The sequence below is a fragment of the Podarcis muralis genome, chromosome 7 (genome assembly GCF_964188315.1).
Source record: "Podarcis muralis chromosome 7, rPodMur119.hap1.1, whole genome shotgun sequence".
In the NCBI taxonomy this organism is placed as follows: domain Eukaryota; kingdom Metazoa; phylum Chordata; class Lepidosauria; order Squamata; family Lacertidae; genus Podarcis; species Podarcis muralis.
The window spans coordinates 46,506,728-46,519,039 of NC_135661.1; the positions used below are offsets into that span (position 1 = coordinate 46,506,728).

A 12,312-nucleotide genomic window follows, 5' to 3' on the forward strand; every position below is an offset into this window, starting at 1 on the left:
GTGCCATTGCTAATGAAGGACAGTTTTCCAGCCACTCCTAGTCAAATAGAGCCGAGCGGAGAATTTATTGAAAACATTTCCAACTTTGCTTATCTTAAGCAATGAGAACAGAGTGCACAGAGAAATCACAGATGCTTTGTAAAGAATGTCATATAAACATAGGACTTAAGGTCCATTTCCCCGTGATGTCCTCTGTATATTTTTTATCCATCCCACAGTTTCTATTCAGCGTCTATTCTGTTGCCCTAATTTCCTGATGTGTACCAACACATGCCCCACTATCTTGAAGCCAGTTGCAAATGGCATGAAAATCCCCAGTTTTTCCATTCAAATCTTAGATTGTGAAATTTCAAGTTGGGTTTAGATGTGGAATGTTTGAAGTAAGGAGCAAACTTGTTTCATCCTGCTCTGGAGGGTAGGGCTTGAACCAATGACTTCCTTGTTACAAGAAAGGAGATTCTAACAAAACACCAGGAAGAACTTTCTGACAGTAAGAGCTGTTTGACAGTGGAATGGACTCCCTTGGGAGGTTGTAGACTCTTCTTCATTGGAGGTTTCTAAGCAGAGGTTGGATGGCCTGTCATGGATGCTTTAGCTGAGATTCCTGTGTAGCAGGGGGTTTGTCTAGGGGATCCTTGGGGTCCCTTCCAACTCTATGATTCATTAATTCTAACAGGTGCCCACAGTCAAAGCAAACAGAGTTTACCCCTTGTTTGACAGCCAACAAGTGGGGATTAACCTGCCCTAGAATCTTAGGGTGAAGGGTGGGTAATAATAACAATTGTAACAACAATTACAATCATTGTAATAATAATGATAACAACAATAACAATCACCATCTATTTGGTAATAACATTCACAAAGAAAAATCTAGAGGTGAAATTTAGGAAGCAAATTAATTTTGCAGATCTAGCTTGAACATTATTTCTAGAACTCAGTTGAGCCTATCCCCCCTTCCTACTCTTTTCCATAAGTTCTTTCCACCAGTTCCTCCCCTGTTCTTTTTCTTCACAGTCACTGCATATCGATATTCCGATCCAAGCTTCTCACAGTAGGATCCAATTGACATGGTTATTTACAGCAGATTTCCACTTGTAAACACACAGAATTTAATTGTCTTTCGTGTTTTGGAGGCTGCTTTCATAGCAGCCCTGTTAAATCTCACAGCACAATTTCTCTGATGACACAAATGTGAGTACAATTTGCTCTAAATTTTGGAGATGATGGGGAGCTTCTTCTATAATTTGAACTCCCAGGAGATATTGATGTTATCCAAGTTTCTCTGTATGGGGTCAAGGGGAGGGAGATCCTTTGTATCACCCCCATATTGATTCATTAAGAATCTTTTTTTAAAAAAGCTACAGTTGCTGTGTTTTTTTTAAAAAAGAGTATCGGCTGAAGTGGTGATTTGGCTTTCCGTTCAGCCATAAAAGGGGAAATCTGTCAGGATAGTTTGGATGTAAAATATCTGTTTTCTGTGTTCATGAGACAGATGGGAAATGTGATCCCCAGCACTAACCTTGCAGGTGGTACTAAGTAGCCAGCTGCCACCTCCTCTGCCTCTGCTCTTTTGGCTTGGACATTATTTTCTCAGTTCAAGGAAGGACAAACTTGGCTTGTGATTACTAAAGTGACCATAGGCCAATTGTATTTCACAAGGCCCAGTCTAGACAAATAGCTCATCATGTTGGTAAAATGTTTCTGGACAATTTGGACTGAAAGCAGGAAATCATGATCAGACGTTCTCTCTTTCTCTCTTTTTAAAACCCTACAGATGGAAAACCAAAAAGGTCTAGGTTACTTTCATCTTCTAGTACATTCTAGATTCTAATATTTAGGAATATTCAAACATGCAATCTCCTCTGCAGTCTGAAGCAACACAAGGTTAACAACAGAGGTGGATGGCCACACCGACTCGGCCCCGGGCACATTGACCAGATACTTGGAAGCTGTGGCTGGATGGTTTCATGGGAGCCTATTGAAACTAAATCCTTCGAAGACAGAGGTCCTCTGGCTGGGTCGGGATGGTGTGGGGATGAGGGACCAACTCCCTTCTCTTGCGGGGGCCCAATTACTGCCATTGCCTTCCGTTAAGAGTTTGGGTGTAATCCTTGACGCCTCCCTTTCCAGGGAGGCGCAGGTTACAGCAACAGCCAAGATGACATTTTCCCACCTTCACCGCAGTTGGTCCCTTACCTTTCCCGCCCTGATTTGGCCACAGTGATCCATGCGACGGTCACCTCCAGGCTTGACTACTGTAATTCGCTCTACGCAGGGCTGCCCTTGAAGCTGTCCCAGAAACTCCAGAATGTGCAGAATGCTGCAGTGAGGCTCCTCACAGGGTCTCTGCCATGGGAGCATATTCACCCAGTGCTTTTCCAGCTGCACTGGCTCCCGGTGGAGTACAGGGTCAGATTTAAGGTGCTGGTTTTGACCTTTAAAGTCCTTCACGGCCTAGGACCTTCGTACCTATGGGACCGCCTCTCCCGGTATGCCCCATGGAGGACCTTAAGGTCCATAAATAGCAACACCCTAGAGGTCCCATAGAAGTGCAGCTGGAAGGGCAACATTATGCAGACCCCATATACTATATGCACTTGATCTGAGCATATGTCCCATACGTACTGAATGGAACTTTCTTCTATGCACAGGGTTGTTTTGTAAGATCGGTTTCAAAAATGCACTCCGTCATGCTTAATTCACTGAGTGGATTTTTTAATTTATGGCATTTATATCGCACCCTTCTCCTCTCCCCAGAAAAGGGTAAAGGTGGCGTATATGGCTTTCCCACTCTATTATCCTCAGAACAACCGTGTGAGGTCGGATAGGTTGAGAGTTAATACAGTGGTGCCTCGCAAGACGAAATTAATTCATTCCGCAAGTTTTGTCGTCTTGCGATTTTTTTCGTCTTGCGAAGCACGGTGTCGGAAAAGTTTTGGAAAAGCTTCAAAAATCACCAAAGTCTTCAAAAACCTCAAAAAAGGCTACCACACCGCGTGCTATGAGTTGCTCCTCGAAGTCAAGTCGCAACTGTATTAACGGTGTTAAGAAAAAGGAAACAAACTTGCAAGACGTTTCCGTCTTGCGAAGCAAGCCCATAGGGAAAATCGTCTTGCGAAGCAGCTCAAAAAACAAAAAACCCTTTCGTCTTGCGAGTTTTCCGTCTTGCGAGGCATTCGTCTTGTGAGGTACCACTGTAATTGGTCCAAGATTGGTCAGTGAACTTCATGACTAAATAGGGATTTGAACCTTGGTTTCACAGGCCTTAGTCTGGAACACTAACCATTTTGCAACACTGGCATGATAAGCCTCACATCCCAATCTTCTCTTTTCAGATACATGTGTAACAGGTAGAATATACTATTTCAGAACATGGTGAGCTTTTGGGTGATGTGTTACTTTTCAGAGTAGTAGAAATGAGTGCTTCAAGTATATGTTTGCATAGGTGGTGGGAGCACCATAACGCACACAAAAGCATAGACTTTCACATGGTAAATGAGCATCCAATACAGTCATGGATATGTGTTCCTGTCCTTTAAGTAAAATCAATGCTGCAAAATGCCACTTCTCCCTAGCATTTGTGTGTTTCCTTTAGATAGTGCTGTGAAGTCTATTGACCACATCTGAGCAGGAATATGTTTTCTCCTCATAATTCTCTGTTCTGTAACCATTGATCCAAAATGCATGCCATAATAATGGGTTTTTAGAATCTGTTTCCATGGAAATCTTTGTAATGCTAGCAACACTGGTAAATGAGCTCACTGTGGTAACTACATTCTGCACAGTGTACAATGGGGGTGGGGGACCTGTGGCCCTCCATAAACTGCTGGACCCCAGTACCCAGCAGCCCCAGCCACTTTACCCTGTCGCCAGAAATTATGAGAGTTATAGTCCCACAACATCTGGAGAGCCACAGGCTCCCTAGTACTGATGCATAAAGACAGGAAAATTATTGTTGAATGTTTTGCACGTGGAAGCAGCTTCATGGGAGAATTCAAATAAATTGAGGAGGAGAAAGAAATACAATTAGCAGGTATTTTTGTTTCAGAAAATGTATTAAAATGTACAAATATGCACCTTTTTAATGCAATTGTTTCCTCAGCTAATGTCTCTTTCCTGAATTAGTCAAGAATTACCTGCTTAAAGTAAAAAGCAACATTTCCAGTTGCGTGTCGAGGTCCCCAAGCTACCCCTCAAATAACTCACAACACACACATAATTTTTGTTTAAGGTTTTTGGCATAATTTTGGCCACAACTTTATTGAAATACATAAATGTGAGTGGTTGCTTAGGCATTGGTTAAGACTATCTGTCCCCCCGCCTGGGGACAGAACTGACTTCCGGCCACCACCGAAAGCCAGTAAGGGAACAATAATATTGGGGAGAAATGGAGCTGAGTCACAGACCCTCACCTCTCCTCGCATGCTTCCCAGGGCTTGCCGGCCCTAGCTCCATTCCAGGGATTCAGATGAAAAGATGGCAAGCCCCTGGATTCCTTTAACGGAATTTCCCTTTCCACAGCAACCATGGGGGGGGGGCAGGCCCAGCCAATCCTAACCCCTCCTCCAACCAATTGATAACCAATGCCTAACTGCAACCTTACAAGTTGTGACGATTTGCTACGCAGTAGGCAAAAACCAAATGGCCTAGCCAGTCGGCCAGATGGACAAAACTCCTACCAGGCCCCTGCCCCAACGGCAGACGACCCCATGACAGGCATAGCAAGGTCAACGCAAACCATAAAATTAGGGCGGGTGGGTGGGTAATCCGTAGCTTGCAGCGAAAGAGAACGCTCAGGCTGCGAGCACAGGATTTAAAACATTCGATCCCTCGCACCAAATTGCAACATAGAATTTACCCCAGCAACCCATCCAATCGTAGCCACAGGCTTCCATAGGAATCCTGCCTGGCAACAGAGGGGTGGCCTGGTAAACCCCACCGCAACACGTGCTCTCCATGAGGGAGAACACGCTTTATGCCCACACCACTGCCACCCCAATGGAGAGAGCTGGAAATGTTGGTTGTGTGTATGTCTGTGTTTGCTGTATGTTCATGAGATAGAGAGATTGTGTAACTGCATATAAATTGGCCCCTGCTGGCATGTGACCCTTGGAAGGGTGGTTGACCATCAGTGCAGACCTTGGGCTGGAAAGAGTATATAATTTCTATATGTGACAGTGCAATACTGGAAGTAATTATCTATAAACATACACACCTCAGGACAACCACTGTTACTTATGCACTCTGCATCCATCTGCAATTAACAGTGATTTTTTTAAAAATAAAAAAACTTCCTCAGTAAACAATTGGAATGAGCCTTAAAGTACCCAATCTACTCTGCACTGCAATGCAATGTAGCTCTTCATCACACTCCCATTATTTTCCTCCTACTTGTGCTTTACTGCTCTCTTACCACCTCCGTTTTATAACCCCACTTTAATGAGTCATTATTAAACTTTTCCCAGCCTAAACTCAACTTTAAAAAAATGACTCCTTGCAGGCAGACAGTCTATAGCATCCCCTGGTGAGTGACTTGCAGGCTCTGGAGTTCATAATTATGGGAATGACAAAGAAAACATATAAACACTTTTTATAGGAATCCTCTAGTGGCTGTGGCCTGGCATGTAAAACGTCAGCAGACTTTATACCTTTAGGGATTATTTGCAGGGGTGGGAAGTTGTTGTTCCTCTAACTTTTTATTCTGCTTAAAAAATGAAAAACAAAAACAAAACCTCACTGTGTTAAGCTTGAAAATGTGGATCATATTGATGTGGGGGACTTTTGCAAATTGTATGTGACTTCCCCCCACCTCATCTGCTCCTGAAGATTCCAGCCAGGAGAAAGGACATTAAAACATGAATGTGTGCATAAAATATCCACTTAAATCAAAGCAGCATAACAAGTATTCATCACCACATTTTGCTGATGCACAAGTTAGTGTTATCTGTAGTCTTACGAAGCAGTGAATTCTTTGCTAAAGAATCTTATATGAACTTGGACGTGCTGGATAAGCGATTCAAGAGCTGAACTGTTAGATGATCTAAAACAAAGCTCTTTGCAAGGTTTTTTTTTTTTTGCAGGTTAATTAAGATAAGCATGATAAGATTTGCAGCCTAGAAGTGTATTAATTGAGAGCTTAAATTTTTTTGTGTGTGTGAGAGAGAGAGGGAGACGGGGGGGGGGGTGTGGAGGGAGGGAGGGAGGGAGAGAGAGAGAAAAAAGGGGGGAAAACACCCTATCCAAGTTTTTGGGATTTGCTTTCAGCATAGGTGATGGGATGGTATATGGTAGGAAGAAGTGATTTTAAGGAACATTTATTTGCTTTTTCAAATTTATAACTCACCTCCCCCCCCCCCCGCCCCGAGTCGCTCATGGAAATAAAATTGCATTTTAAAAAGTGCAAAAGAACTTTGTCTCCAGATTAGTATACATATTACTTTGCTTTTTTTTAAAAAAAATTAATAAATAAATCATGCAACATAGGGACACAGGAAGCTGCCTTATTGTGAGTCAGAACATTGGTCCATCTAGCTCAATATTGTCCGACTGGCAGTGGCTATCCAGTAATTGAGCCAGCATTCTCTCCAAGCCCTACCTGGAGATGCCATGGATTGAACCTTGGGGTTTCTGCATGCAAAGTAGATGAGACTATTTATCCAGCTACCACTGGCTCTCTAATGTCATGTCCCTTGCATCCAAGTCCCAGCATTGCTTCAAATAGAATTCAAATTTGGAAGAATTATGGGTCCCCCTCTCTGGAAGGAACCTTCACCATCCCCTTTTACACCATCCTAGTCTGAGGATGTAGCTGTCCCATGGTCCTCAGATTCTGGGGGAGAACTTACCTGTAGCTTCTTCTGCTCCACAGCCATGCAGGAGCATATGACTGCAGGATCAGCCACAGGCCCTTTAAAGATGGTAGTGAGTCCCGGGGAGGTGGAGTAACTGGAAGGTCAAGCTCTACCTGAGGCACCAAATATTTCTTTTTTGTTTGTTTTTAAATAGAATTTTAAAAATTGTTTTTCAATATATTATAAACATATATTTCTACAGTTCAGCTAACAGGATGCTTTGGAGCTGTCTATGGTCCTGATCGCTGCTCATCAGAATCTGCTGTAGGGAACCCATTTGTCTTGGCCTGAATTTAACATGACATACATGGACTAACCTGACTGGACCTGAGTTTCCCCCACTCAATTGACCTCTTTCGTTGAATAACCCAAGCCCCAATAAAACAAGCAATGGTCTAAGTCAGAAGTCTGTCACATCACTTGCTACTGAGAAGTTTTGAACACAGAACTTTCTTTATGCTATACCACAAAGACACTCCCAAAGAATAATGAGTAGTTTGACCCTTAGTGGGGGAGCGAGTGTGAGAGAGATGGCACTACCAACATTACAAAATACTGTTTCCGTAAAGAATAGATTTGGCATGCCCAACTTGGCATGCCCAGTTTCCCAAGAGACATTTAAAAAAAGAACATCATTTGATTTAAGAATGTGTGCATCTATTTAGAACCTAAGCTAACATGACATAACCTTTTAATTCTCCCCCCCCCCCCCGGCCAGTTTAGTCCATCCTACATTCCCAAAGAGGATTTTTAAGCAAGAAGAGGCAATTTGAAAGAGTAACTTAAATCAAATGTTTTTCTTCTGCTACAACAGTGATTGTGTTGTTACTGCAATGCTTTTCTGAAATGAGAGAAAATGGGACTATTTGAGCCCCCTTCAAAATGAGAGGTTTACAAAGAGTGAGACACCTAATTAATGCTCCACTTTGTAAAAGTTTGCATTGTTCACTGTCAGCTCTCAATAATGTATTTAAAGTAAAAGGCTAATCTAATTGGCAGTAATGAGCCAGTAAAACTTATATTGGATTACTGGCAACAGAAGCCCACAAGAGCTCCCTGGGCAGTTTAAATCAGTAATATTCTAGTCACAAAACTTCATTGTTTCAGCTCAGATCACTGGCACTGCCTCTGAGCTTGCCTAGGGTAGTAAGCCTGATTGATTCCATTGCCTTCATGTCACTTCTGATGGCTATTTGCCTCTGCAGCACTTTTAACTAGCAAGACACCGGTGCTGAAATATTTACCAATTGCTTCTTCGACTGGAACATCCACCACTAGCCCTCTCTGCAGAAATAGTTTTAGGAACTACATTAAAAACAATGGAAAAGAATGAATTGCATAAATTCCAGTACACCAGCGCTTCCTACCCAAATAGGCCTCTAAACAGTTTGCAAGCATAAAGTCACAGCAGCAGCGAAATATGAACTTCTATAGCTAAAATACACAATTGTATAAGGAAACATTTATGTATTAATATCTATAGGCAAAATGTGCAATGAAACAATAGAGTTATTAAAACAGGAGACTCGGGTGGAAAGATAAAGATCTCCCACAAGTGCCTGATGCACCTTCTGGTTTTGCAGTCCCAGCAACAGACATAGCAAAACAGAAGTCTGGTGAGCTGTGTCTCCTCCCCCTCCATCCAGCTGTACCAAATGTTTTAAATGAGCTCATATTAAGGTCATTCATGTTAGCGCTGGACTGGAGATTTCCCCCCCGCGCTTGTAGATGAGATGATGAAAATTCTCCCCCAATATCGTCTTTTCGGGAGGGGTGGATTTGAAAAGATGGTAAAGGATTGTTTTGACTTCTTAAAAAGAAAGGAGGAGGCTGCAATCCTGACCCCACTAAACTGGAGGTAAGCAGTGGCGGAGCTTCATGCTCTGGCACCTGGGGCGGAGAGCAGGCAGGGGTGGGGCTGGCACATGGCCCAAGGGTGGGGTGCACCACCCAAAGGGGCGTGGCGCATGTCCTGGGGGTGGGGCGCCCAGTGTGGGGTGGGGGGCAGCTGCAATGGAACCCCACCAGGATCGTGCTGCTGGGGGTGGTGTGCTCCCCCCGCCCCCTCTTCCTCCGCCAGTGGGGGTAAGCCCCATAGAATTAAGATCTATTTATCCACAGACATGGCTAGGATTAGAGTCTAAGCTGTGGCTCCAAAGTCGTCCTGTGATTTCACTACTGGTCGGAGGTTGTGGAGTAGCATATATGAGTGGGCTGCTGCTGCTGCTGTGATATACCTATAACACTAACATAACATGAAACACAAGCCAACAACTACTCCTACGTTCATTTCAAAAGGGTTTACATAAATCCCAGGAACTGGCCTTACTGAACCATATAGATGGGGCATTATCGCCTGATGGCATCCATGGTTTCTAAGGCTCCATTGCTGCAGTAGTTTGCATTAGCCAACCCTCACAGTTATTTGTTAGCACAGGGGCTATAGGAAAGGGGTGGTGCAAGCCGTGCCTTTTCTTGTCTTTGCACAGTAAGGACAAAGCAAAACTGCCAAGAGTGCTTAAATGTATTTGCATTCTATATATAGCCTACAATCTATATCTCCTGGTGCTCTCATCACATTGGGGTGTCATTGTTGCTTATGAGGTTGTGTTCATGGATGGTGTATACAAAGTCAATCTTCGTGTCCAGATAAATAATGCAGTAGAGAGTTCGTAAGGCTCTATAGTTTCAAACTACAGATGGCACACTGAATTTTGAACCACATGGGGGGGGGGTTGACCATTTCTGAATGTAGAAACTACAGCAGGTCATGGAGGAAAAGGAGCCTAGAACCTTCTCCCAGTCAGGCTAGCTCTGTGTGGTTTTGATGTGGAAGAACATTTAATTATGCAGTCCCACAACCTGGAATGGTATAGTCCCAAGGATGTTTGTATTATGCAACTGAGCATAATATAGATTGGCTGTTAATGACACAAAAACCAGAAGTACTAAGTCATATATGCCATAAATCCAGTACTTTAAATTTTATCTTTAAAATTACATTGCATCCTAAACTCCTAATGTTAGTATATTAGCAGAGAGATTTCCATTATACTTCTTTTTTGTACTATTTTAACTGCTGTAGAGTTCTACAGCAGCTGTACACAAAGAGACGTCTGCTATGAGCTAAATGTGTCCTGGGTTCATTTCCTCTTACCTCTGACAAGAACTTGCTAAGTTGCCTTTGGCAAGGCACTATTTCTCAGCTTCTGACTTCCACCTGTAGAATAAGATAGTAATAATGACCTACATCATAGAGTTGTTGAAAGGCTGTCCTGCCCCCCATCAGCCAGGCAAGATGGCTCATCAGGGACTCTGTAAACTTTGTATGTCTGCGTGCACATTTGCACTCTTCCTGTGTAAAACTCATATGCTAATAGCAGACACATTAACGAAACGTGGATAGTTATGTTGCCAAAATGATATCATCTACACACAAATGAATGATAATCACAAACTTGGGGGATTTGACAAAGTACAAACATTCTTTGCTGGTGGGGGAGGGGTGGACCAAAACTGAACCCAGTGAGAACTGAACATGCACATTTGGCAAAGAACGGTTTTGGAGTGGTGGTGGTAAACTAGGGAGGAATGGATTGGAGTATCCTGAAAGAAGGCATGGCTGGCTGGCAAACACATGGAAACAAAGCACTCTGTACTGCGGCATCTTTTCCTCAGTGCCACCTATATCCCTTAAGTTGCAAGTATTTTTTAATCAGCAGTTCAACTTGTCATATGAATAACACTCCTGTGAGTCTCCCTAAGTGTAGAAAGCCAGCGTGGTATAGTGGTTAGTGTGTCGGACTAGGACTTGGGAGACCTGGGTTCAAATCCTCAGCCATGAAGCTCATTGTGGCCAGTTAGTGACTCAACCTACCCTACCTCAAAGCGTTGTTGTGGGGTCAAACGATGAGGGGTAGACACATGTAAGCCACCTTGAACTCCTTGGAGAAAAATTGGGATAGAAATGTAACAAATAGATTCATAATGATTAAATAGGTTGTATTGACTTTAGCCTTGACTTCTGTCTGTAGAACTTGAAAAAATGGTAGATATTTTTTGCACAGAATAGTGTCTAAAAGACTACATGGCTCAGATTTAAAGGGGGAAGAAATAAAAGCTTTTAAAAGCTTTTAAAATTGTGTGTGTGTGTGTGTGTGTGTGTGTGTGAAAGGACTGCAATAGACAGTAAAATAATGCAGCAAATAGAGATTTTTGACCCCATAGGAGTTTTGAAATAGGCTTGTTTGAGGAACATTTTAATCTGAGTAATTTTGAGCTTTGGCTCAAGACTTGTACTTTCTTGTAATCAGAGTTTTCTTTTTCAGGCGGAAGTGGTTTTATGCTATGAAAAGTATCAGCCTAAAAAGATGTACGAATAAAAAAAATATCATTGTCACAATAATGAGACTTATTCTGAATTCTAATTTTTCATTTGTTCTATTTTCAGCATAACTCTTCCCTCTGTCTCTGGACAGCTAACCTTGTTCCTAGCAGTAACCTTTATCAGATAAGCTAAGAATGACACATGTACTCTGTAAACACAGCAGACAAAATACCAAACCCACCATTATTCTGATAGATCTGTGTTTATCCTGGGGAGAATAGAAGCTTGACGTGATTGACACTTTTTAAAAATTACAGTGGCAACTTTCTCTTCCAGGCATTCTCATTGATAAGTACCACCTCCTCTTTGCTGGAAACTTATTGGGGGGAAATGAAAGGGAATTGGGGGAAGGGTTGGCCTGGTCCAACAAGCTGCTAAGGAAAAACAGCAGTTCAATTGGTTCCCCTGTGTATCTCCTCAAGCTTGATCCCAGTCCCAGAGCTCATGAATCAGCAACAGTAGCCCTTGGCATTGCGGCTTGAGTACTCCTCTGTTCCACAACAACTCTGCTGTGTTTAAGTTAACTAAGGTGAGAATTTTTAAAAAAGATATCAGTCATAAAGACCAAGAATCACAGAACTGTAGAGTTGCAAGGGACCCCAAGGGTCATCAGATTTTCTAGAGCAGTTGGAGCTGCTGCAGATGATGTGGACCACAACTCCCATCAGCTCTGATGATTGACCATGCTTAGGAATGTGGGTGGTGGATTCAATTTACTTCACTTGTAAAGGTTAACATATCTCATTTTCACTTCCTGAAACAATGCACAGACATCCTTCAAAATTTGCACTTTGCCAAATTTTGCAATTCAGTTGGCCATCCAAGCAGTGCTTAAAAAGAAAAAAGGGTATAAAATGCACATAGTGGTGAAAATAACATACTGAAATGCATTGTATTGTAGGAAAGTACTTTGCAAAAATGTGTATGTTACTGGGAATTGCATATAAAAATGTTGACATAAGAAATTCACATAAAATGCTGCTAAATTGTTGAGAGGACTGGTTTGTTTGTTTGTTAAAGCTAACTGGTGTGAAAATATAGGTAACTGAATATTCAAAAAATGTGGACTCAGAC

At 42.5% G+C, this 12,312-nt stretch overlaps 1 long non-coding RNA gene across 1 annotated transcript in view; it reads right to left on the reverse strand.

Moving 5' to 3' along the window:
* Positions 1-12,312, reverse strand: part of LOC144328424 (uncharacterized) — a 470,376-nt gene that overhangs the window by 81,072 nt on the left and 376,992 nt on the right. The window lies entirely within an intron of this gene.